Here is a 9,404-nt window from a genome sequence, read left to right as displayed (position 1 = left end):
TGGTTAAAGAACTGTTAAGTTTTCTAAGCATTACATTAGCAAGGTCACAACCCGTTAATATTTTATGTCCAAACAATAGGTACATTTTTGAGCATCAGAAGTGAATAACTTAGTTCAGCACCAGTAATAAGGCAAAGCTGTTACATAGACTCTTAACCTATCAATATTAGTTATCATTGCTCTCCAAAGGACTACATTCTACTTTTGGAAACTCATTTTCATCTTCTACCACTCTTTTGTCTTTCTCTGGGAGACAAGCAACATCCATTTTGTGTGTATGTGTGTGTTTTAATTAATTTATATATTCATTTAATTAACTGGCATCCACATATGTGGAACAAAGAAGTGAATGTACTTGGTGTACTCACCCTCACATCCATTTACCATCAATGCTCACACACTACATGAATGAAGCATCATTGATCTTTGCTGATAACAGGGACACGCCTAGCGGCTAGACTATGTATTCTCCATAAACAGCATTTAAAGAATGGTGCTCCATATTGCTTGTAAACATATAGACATGGAAATCAGGAAATCAGTGGATACGAAGCTCATTTGCTAATCTTGGTACCACATAGCTAAAAGGACCATTGTATTGATAAACATCTCATGGGCATGGTATTTGACAGAAAATTCCCTAATGGGTTTCACTAACAGACTAAGGATATGAACTAATTACAGGACTGTCGCAGAGGACTCTAGGACCAAATGATCTGATCGTCTCCTTCGTCTTCCTCATCGCTGTCCTTCATGCTGATCCCCTGCAGTCCCCCACCTTCGATCACTGATGCTGTGGCTTCCTCCACAGTGAGATGGTCCTGGATCATTTCATAGGTCTTGCTGTTTAAAGTGGAGTCCAGGGGCTGGGTGCGGTGTCTCAAGCTTGTAATCCCAGCACTTTGGGAGGCCGAGGCGGGTGGATCACGAGGTCAAGAGATTGAGACCATCCTGGTCAACATGGTGAAACCCCGTCTCAAAAAAATAGCTGGGCATGGTGGTGCATGCCTGTAATCCCAGCTACTCAGGAGGCTGAGGCAGGAGAATTGCCTGAACCCAGGAGGCGGAGGTTGCGGTGAGCCGAGATTGCACCATTGCACTCCAGCCTGGGTAACAAGAGAGAAACTCTGTCTCAAAAAAAAAAGTGGAGTCCAGGACCCCTTGCAATCGGAAATCTCTGTAGGTTTTCTTTACCAACCTAATTAGTGTTTTCAACTAATAAATGTGAAGCTGTAAGTCCATCTGGTCCGTCAACCAGGTGCAGCTCATGTTCATGGAACTGTTGTACCATTGTGTACCACTGATCAAATAACCTTTCTATGTACATCTCCTCATTGATCTTATCTCACAGGACATCCTGAGAATGGCGGATGAAAGTCACATAGGTGTCAGCCACATCCATCCCGGGTTTAGGTACATCCACATATTTGGAAGGTGCCTTCACAGTAAATTACAGAAAAGAAGAAAACAAAGTCCCTTCATCATATCTGGATAATTTTGCCAGCACTCCTTCCAAGATAGTAACAAACTTTGCAACCAAGAGTGTTATCATTTCTTTAACGGTTTCTTCAATTAGTTCATCTATTTTTGAATGCTATTGATGCTCTGGGCCCATTCCATGCTGCAGGTTTTGTTGATTGAGCTTTGGCATCAACTATAACATTAAACATGGTGCATATTGACTGTGGGACTCAAAAATCTGTTGATTGACTGTTTTTTTGCAGCTTAACTTCAAATGCAATCCTGGTTTTTCAAATGCAATCATGTCACTTGCCATCAACTTCAGCCATTGTTCCAGGTGCTTTCCAAACTCTTCTTCAGGCTAGTGCAAGTCCCGAATGAAGGTCTGAATTGCGTCAAGTTTCCAGAACAGATCTTCTGAGGTGCCTGACCCATTATTGACTGGTTCCCATGACTCCCGCTCAAAGCCCCTGTGAATGGATTGTGTAATTGAGGACTCCATCAGATCCACATATATAACAACAAGTGGGGCAAACAGATCTTGCAGGTTTTCTGGAAATTTTCCATTGCACAAATTATAGTCAGTATGGAGAAAATCATTCAGCAGCTGAAACAGTGGAAAACTGTCCCATGTGTCTAGGGGTTGCACCTCTAAGGCTGCATCCATCTCTACCACAGGAACGTCTCCACATGCTCCACCATTAAATCTGACCACTACACAAAGGCCTCGGCAGGGTGCTCCTCATTTTGCTGAAGAACTTCAATGACTAGTTGAGCAAGACTATCAATGACTATCTTCAAGCTCTTTGGCAGGAGTGATTAAGTGACCTACATTTTGAATGGTTAAATCCATTACGTGGGAGGCCATGCAGAAGATGGGATGCTCTTACATTTCTCTCTTTTTCCCTTTGATTTTGGCATACTCTGAGAGCCGAGAATAGTTGACTAATGCAGCCTGTTCCAGACATTTACAGATGACTGTTTTTACCTCCTCTTGTGGCACTGGGGTAACAATATCTTTCATCAAAACCCTTTCCAAGATGAGAGAGTAGCTTTCAAAGCACCTTCAGGTCGACAAAATGGAAAGCAATACCTAAAATGTGTAATCTGATTTTCCAACAGAACTTGCAGTCTCTCTTTGATTTCTTCAAAATACGCCTTTTCTTCAATACTCACAGTTCCAATTCCATCAGGCCTTTTCTGCTCTGGATTTGCCTGGGTTTTGGAATCTTTTCTTTTTTTTATTTCTTTTTGGTATCCTTTTTAGCCTCTGGTTCAGGTGGGGAGGGAGTTTTGCTCCCTTCAGGGTCTGTATTTAGTGGCAGCCCACTAAGGTTTACATGCATTTGTTGACTGCTCCCATGGACATGGGAAGCACAGAAGGCAAAGCTGTAGTAAAGAAGGGTGGGGTCGATCATGGTACCATTTTCTGCCTGTTCAAGCAAGTCTCTGAGGTAGCAGAGATGTCGGTGACACCCCCAGACTCCATTTTGGGTGCAGCACTCGTCTACCACAAATACCTGGCCAGGACTGAACCAGCCCAGGTAAGAATAGGAATCATTAAGGCTGTGATCCAAAGTAAGGCATTGTACCATCTCAAAGAGGGATGCATGGTCACAATTACAGGGGTTGGAAGAGATAAATTCATCCATGCCATGTTTTTGAGCTCTATCTGCGTAAAATTGGGAGATAGGGGCATCCAACTGAGGCACATTTCCTCCCTTGGCATTGAGTTTCTGGACTTGGGTTGGGGGCACAGGCTTGTCTGACTGCCCCGTGGCCCGATACATAGCCTGAACCCACAGGATGAGGTCTTGTTCATCGTCACTTGCAAATATCATGATGTCTCCTTCCTTGACGGCATTGAAGAAGGCTCAGCCACCCTCCAAACCTGGCTGGGGGGTTGGTGTAATCCACAGTGTAGCCATCCAATTGTAGAAGTTCCTGAAGCTCCGCTTTCTTCTCTCGATAACTGCACCTGGCAAATTTGTACTGACTGACCTTACCAATACAAAAAATCTTTTTTTCCATCTCTTCCAGACATTCTTACTGATGGCCCGCAAATACCCAGAATGCTTCATGTTTTGAGGCGTATCCATTTGGACGCAAGTTTGATTTTGAGATCTTGGTCAGGGCAGTTTTTGGACACTCTGGTCAGTTTGTGCCACTCTGACTGTTTGGGGCTATTCGGGGTGGGATGGAGAATAACCTGCCTGAGCTCCTTGTCCTCCAAGGCCAGGACGCCTGTGTTCTCTGTGAACAGCTTCACCTTTACAGCTGGCCTTGCATGGGTTGTGGAGAAGTCACCCTGGGCGCCCCAGGTTGGTTTAGAAGCCTCGGCCTGGTCAGTCTGTAGTTTCTCTCCTCCTTTCGCCTCCATTGTTCAATATACGATTCAATTGGAGCCAAGGATTTGAGGCTTTGGACTTCCACCATTACCACCACCAACGAGAAAGACAGCACAATGTCTGACTTGGAGAGGTGGTCTCACTCTCCTCGCCCATGTCGATGATGGAAGCACTGTGGCTGCGTTTGAGTTTCTGGAGCTTGAACTCCCTGCCTTTGGATACCAGCATGCTCTCCAAGTTGGCCATGAGCAGGTTGACAGATGACTTCAGTTCCTCAATGTACATGTTTTCCATTTCTTTGGATACAAACTTTGGAAATTGGCAATCCCTGACTATTTGGTCTGCCATTTGGAGACGTCCATCCAGCTCTCGTCCGATCTGGGCTGACTGCTTATCTGGATTGTCCAGCTAGCAGGCATTGTACAGGAGCTAATGTTCAAACTTCTTGATCCCAAGAATGTTCTGGAACATGTCACAGAGTTAATCCTTGCTCAGAATCAGCTCAGAGGCTGCGCTGGCTGTCATCCGGCCTGCTACTTCCGAGGGTCCTCTTCCCCACGGTAGATGGCATCCAAGTTGGCCATCCAGGAGCTCAGCACAGTCTCCTTGCTGAGGCTGTCAATCTCGGGCAGGCTGCCCACCCTCTTCTCAATGTGCTTCTTGAAGACCTCCTTGGAATCATTGGCAGAACAGCCTCCACTCTGCACCATGCGGGCCACAGGGTCGCTCTTCAGGAACACCTCAAAGTAACTTTGCACAGCGTTCATGATCTGGGTTTCCCCACTAAGGAAAGCCTGAAATCCGTCCTTGACTGTCTGCAACGTTTGCCAATCTGCTGCCGGCGAGCCATGTAGTGGGCTGCTTAGCCTTAAAGGGGTAGGCAATGCCGCGCACCAGGAGCACACAGTTGCAGCCTCTTCTTCCTCTTCTACTCCTCTTTCTGCAGCCGCTCCAACTCTTCCTTCTGCTTCTCGCTCACCACCGACGGGCTGGGGCTGGAGGGCCGGCCGCAGCCAGCGTCCCTCCCCGAGTGACGTCCGCGGCGCCCCCTTTCCCGCCCCCCTTGCCCCCTCCCCCCTACCCGAGCGGGCCCCCCTCCCAGAGCGGGCCCCCCTCCCCCAGGTTTCACTGCACAACAAGATGGAGGCTGCGGTGGTGAGCGGAGCTGGCGGGGCTGCTGGGGCCAGGACTGAGGGAACCGGGCTCACGGGCCACCTGCTGCCTCCGCCTGCGTGGGGACCCCGGCCGCCCCCGCTGCCGTGTCCACCGCGGACGGCCTGCGGCGTCCCCCAGCCCCGGCTTCCCGCGGACCCATGCCCATCCGCATCAGATACTACGAGATCGACCACACCATCGGCAAGGGCAACTTCATGGTGGTCAAGCGGGCCACGCACCTTGTCACCAAGGCCAAGGATGCTATCAAGATCATACATAAGACCCAGGTGGATGAAGAAAACTTGAAGAAGATTTTCCAGGAAGTTCAAATTATGAAGATGCTTTGCCACCCCCATATCACCAGGCTCTACCAGGTTATGGAGACAGAATGGATGATTTATCAGGTGACAGAATATGCTAATGGAGGGGAAATATTTGAACACCTGGTGGCCCATGGTAGAATGGCAGAAAAAGAGGCACGTTGGAAATTCAAGCAGATCGTCACAGCTGTCTATTTTGTCACTGTCGGAACATTGTTCATCTTGATTTAAAAGCTGAAAATTTGCTTCTGGATGCCAATCTGAATATCAAAATAGCAGATTTTGGTTTCGGTAACCTCTTCACTCCTGGGCAGCTGCTGAAGACATGGTGTGACAGCCCTCGCTGTGCTGCACCTGAACTATTTGAAGGAAAAGAATATGATGGACCCAAAGTGGACATCTGGAGCCTTGGAGTAGTCCAGTATGTGCTTGTGTGTGGTGCCCTGCTGTTTGATGAGAGCACACTGCAGAATCTGCGGGCCTGTGTGCTGAGTGGAAAGTTCCGCATCCCATTTTTTATGTCCACAGAATGTGAGCATTTGATCCGCCATATGCTGGTGTTAGACCCCAATAAGTGCCTCTCCATGGAGCAGATCTGCAAGCACAGGTGGATGAAGCTAGGGGACGCCTATCCCAACTTTGACAGGTTAATAGCTGAATGCCAACAACTAAAGGAAGAAAGATGGGTGGACCCCCTGAATGAGGACGTCCTCTTGGCCATGGAGGACATGGGACTGGACAAAAAGCGGACACTGCAGTCATTAAGATCAGATGCCTATGATCACTATAGTGCAATCTACAGCCTGCTGTGTGATCGACATAAGAGACATAAAACCCTGTGTCTCGGAGCACTTCCTAGCATGCCCCGAGCCATGGCCTTTCAAGCACCAGTCAATATCCAGGTGGAGCAGGCAGATACCGCTATGAACATCAGCATTCCCCAGTGCAGCTGATCAATGCAGAGAACCAAATTGTGGAGCCAGATGGGACACTGAATTTGGACAGTGATGAGGGTGAAGAGACTTCCCCTGAAGCATTGGTGCGCTATTTGTCCATGAGGGGGCACACAGTGGGTGTGGCAGACCCATGCATGGAAGTTATGGAAGATCTGCAGAAGCTCCTACCTGGCTTTCCTGGAGTCAACCCACAGGCTCCATTCCTGCAGGTGGCCCCTAACATGAACTTCATGCACAAACTGTTGCCTATGCAAAATTTACAACCAACCGGGTGACTTGAGTACAAGGGGCAGTCTCTCCTACAGCCACCCACGCTACAGCTGTTGAATGGAATGGTCCCCCTTGGCCAGAGAGCATAGGATGGAGGAGCCAACATCCAGCTGCATGCCCAGCAGCTGCTGAAGCACCCATGGGGACCCTCTCCGCTTGTCACCATGACACCAGCAGTGCCAGCAATTACCCCTGTAGACGAGGAGAGCTCAGATGGGGAACCAGATCAGGAAGCTGTGCAGAGCTCTACCTACAAGGACTCTAACACTCTGCGCCTCCCTATGGAGCATTTCTCATCTGTGCGCCGGTTTTCAGTTGGGGCTGCAAGTATCCAGGCCTTCAAAGCTCACCTGGAAAAAATGCGCAACAGCAGCAGCATCAAACAGTTGCAGCAGGAGTTTGAGCAGCTGCAGAAGATGTGCAGGGTGCAGATTGATGAAAGAACCCCGAAGAAGACCCAGCAGCAGCAGCACCATCAAATTCTCCAGCAACAAATTCAAGACTCTACTTGTCCTCCTTAGCCATCTTCACCTCTTCAGGCTGCATGTGAAAATCAGCCAGCCCTCCTCACCCACCAGCTCCAGAGGTTAAGGATTCAGTCTTCAAGCCCACCCTATAACCACCCCAACAACCATCTCTTCAGGCAGCCCAGTAATCGTCCTCCCTCAATGAGCAGTGCCATGATCCAGCCTCACGGTGCTGCATCTTCCTCCCAGTTTTAAGGCTTACCTTCTAGCAGTACAATCTTCCGGCAGCAGCCTGAGAACTGTTCCTCTCATCCCAATGTGGCACTAACCTGCTTGGGCATGCAGCAGCCTGCCCAGTCACAGCAGGTCACCATCCAAGAGCCTGTTGACATGCTCAGCAACATGCCAGGCACAGCTGCAGGATCCAGTGGGCAGGGCATCTCCATCAGCCCCAGTGCCAGACAGATGCAGATGCAGCACGGTACCAACCTGATGGCCACCTTCAGCTATGGGCACCGTCCCTTGTCCAAGCAGCTGAGTGCTGACAGTGCAGAGGCTCACAGCTTGAATGTGAATCAGTTCTCCCCTGCTAACTATGACCAGGCACATTTACACCACCATCTGTTTTCCGACCAGTCCTGGGGTTCCTCCAGCACCTACAGCCCTTCAACAGGACTGGGGTTATCTCCAACCCAAGCCCTGAAAGTCTCTCCACTTGACCGATTCCTTCCCAGTGCACATCAGCAGCTGCCACACTATGCCATATCAGCACTACAGCAAGCCCTGCTGTCCCCCATGCTGCCAGACTATACAAGACACCTGCAGGTACCCCATATCCTTCAAGGACTGTTCTCTCCATGGCATTTGCTTACCGGACACTCATACATCCGGCTGTCCCCAGCAGAGTTTGCACAGCTCATTAAAAGGCGCAATAACAATGGCAGAAGCAGTAGCAACAGCAAGAATACCAGGAACTGTTCAGGCACATGAACCAAGGGGATACGGGGAGTATGGCTCCTAGCCTTGGGGGACAGAGCAGGACAGAACACCAGGCTTTATCATATCAAAATGCTGACTCTTACCACCATCACACCAGCCCCCAGCATCTGCTACAAATCAGGGCACAAGAATGTATCTCACAGGCTTCCTCAGCCACCCTGCCCCATGGGTATGCTCATCAGCCGGCAGTGATGCATTCAGAGAGCATGGAAGAGGACTGCTCATGTGAGGGGGGCAAGGATGGCTTTCCAGACAGTAGGAGTGCAAGTACATTGACCAAAGTTGCCATGACAGCCCTCTGCTCTTGAGTACCAGTGGACCTGGGGACCTCAAATCTTTGCTAGGAACTGTGAGTCACACCCAGGAACTGGGGATACATCCCTAACGACATCAGCCAACTGCTGAATTCAGTAAAAATAAGGTGCCCAGCAGAGAGCCTGTCATAAGGAACTGCATGGATAGAAGCTCTCCAGAACAAGCAGTGGAGCTGCAGGGTCACAACGGGCTCGGGTACCCAGTACGCCCCTCCGTCCAGGAGCACCACAGGCCCCGGGCCCTCCAGAGACACCGCACAATCCAGAACAGCAACGATGCTTATGTACAGCTGGATAACTTGCCAGGAATAAGTCTTGTGGCTGGGAAAGCACTTAGTTCTTCCCAGATGTCAGATGCAGTTCTCAACCAGTCTTTGCTCATGGGTAGCCAGCAGTTTCAGGATGGGGAAAATGAGGAATGTGGGGCAAGCCTGGGAGGTCATGAGCACCCAGACCTGAGTGATGGCAGCCAGCACTTAAACTCCTCTTGCTATCCATCTACCTGTATTACAGACAGGTAATACAGGCACCCTGAAGCTACAAGCACCCCGAAGTCTCCTTCAGCATGGAGCAGGCATGTAACAAGAAACAGAGTTGTGTGTACAGCTTGGGAATGAAAAGGTTGATCGAAACCCCACGGTATCTAGCAGCACTGCGCCAAATTCCTCTTTACCCAGAATATCACAGCTCCTCTCCTCACACTTGGTTCATCCGTGTGCTGGTCCTTTGGGTTCTGAGAGGGTTTTGCCATTGCTTGTATGACCAAGTCACCAAGGAAATAAACAGGAAATCATGTTCTTCATCTTTTATGAAAGTAAAATATATATATATATATAATTTTTTTATGTTCCACATTTTATTTTGTTTTCAAGTTGCATTTCAAGAAAAGATCATTTTTCCCCTCAGCAATATCTCAGAATTCCTCAGATTTTCTTGTTTGTTTTTTTGTCCATATTCATACATCTATAGAGCTCATATGTCAAAAACTTTACACAGTGACACCATTAGCCCCTGGCCCACCCATCTCTTTCCCACTTCTGTGTTCCATCCTGCTTAGACCCTGGCACACAAAGGTTGATCAAAGGCAGCGGCCACCTCAGACTAGCACAGTGCC

At 48.9% G+C, this 9,404-nt stretch overlaps 3 pseudogenes; 1 reads left to right on the top strand and 2 right to left on the bottom strand.

Moving 5' to 3' along the window:
• Window positions 1-1,215: 1,215 nt before the first annotated feature.
• On the bottom strand, window positions 1,216-2,485 carry LOC144576488 (calcium-dependent secretion activator 1 pseudogene; annotated as a pseudogene).
• LOC100396489 (calcium-dependent secretion activator 1 pseudogene) lies at window positions 2,290-4,857 on the bottom strand (annotated as a pseudogene).
• Window positions 4,858-4,928: 71 nt separating this feature from the next.
• Window positions 4,929-9,071, top strand: LOC100396847 (serine/threonine-protein kinase SIK3 pseudogene; annotated as a pseudogene).
• Window positions 9,072-9,404: the final 333 nt, after the last annotated feature.

Source organism: Callithrix jacchus, chromosome 2 (genome assembly GCF_049354715.1).
Source record: "Callithrix jacchus isolate 240 chromosome 2, calJac240_pri, whole genome shotgun sequence".
Classification (NCBI taxonomy): Eukaryota; Metazoa; Chordata; class Mammalia; order Primates; family Cebidae; genus Callithrix; species Callithrix jacchus.
This window is presented reverse-complemented; position numbering and strand designations above follow the sequence as displayed.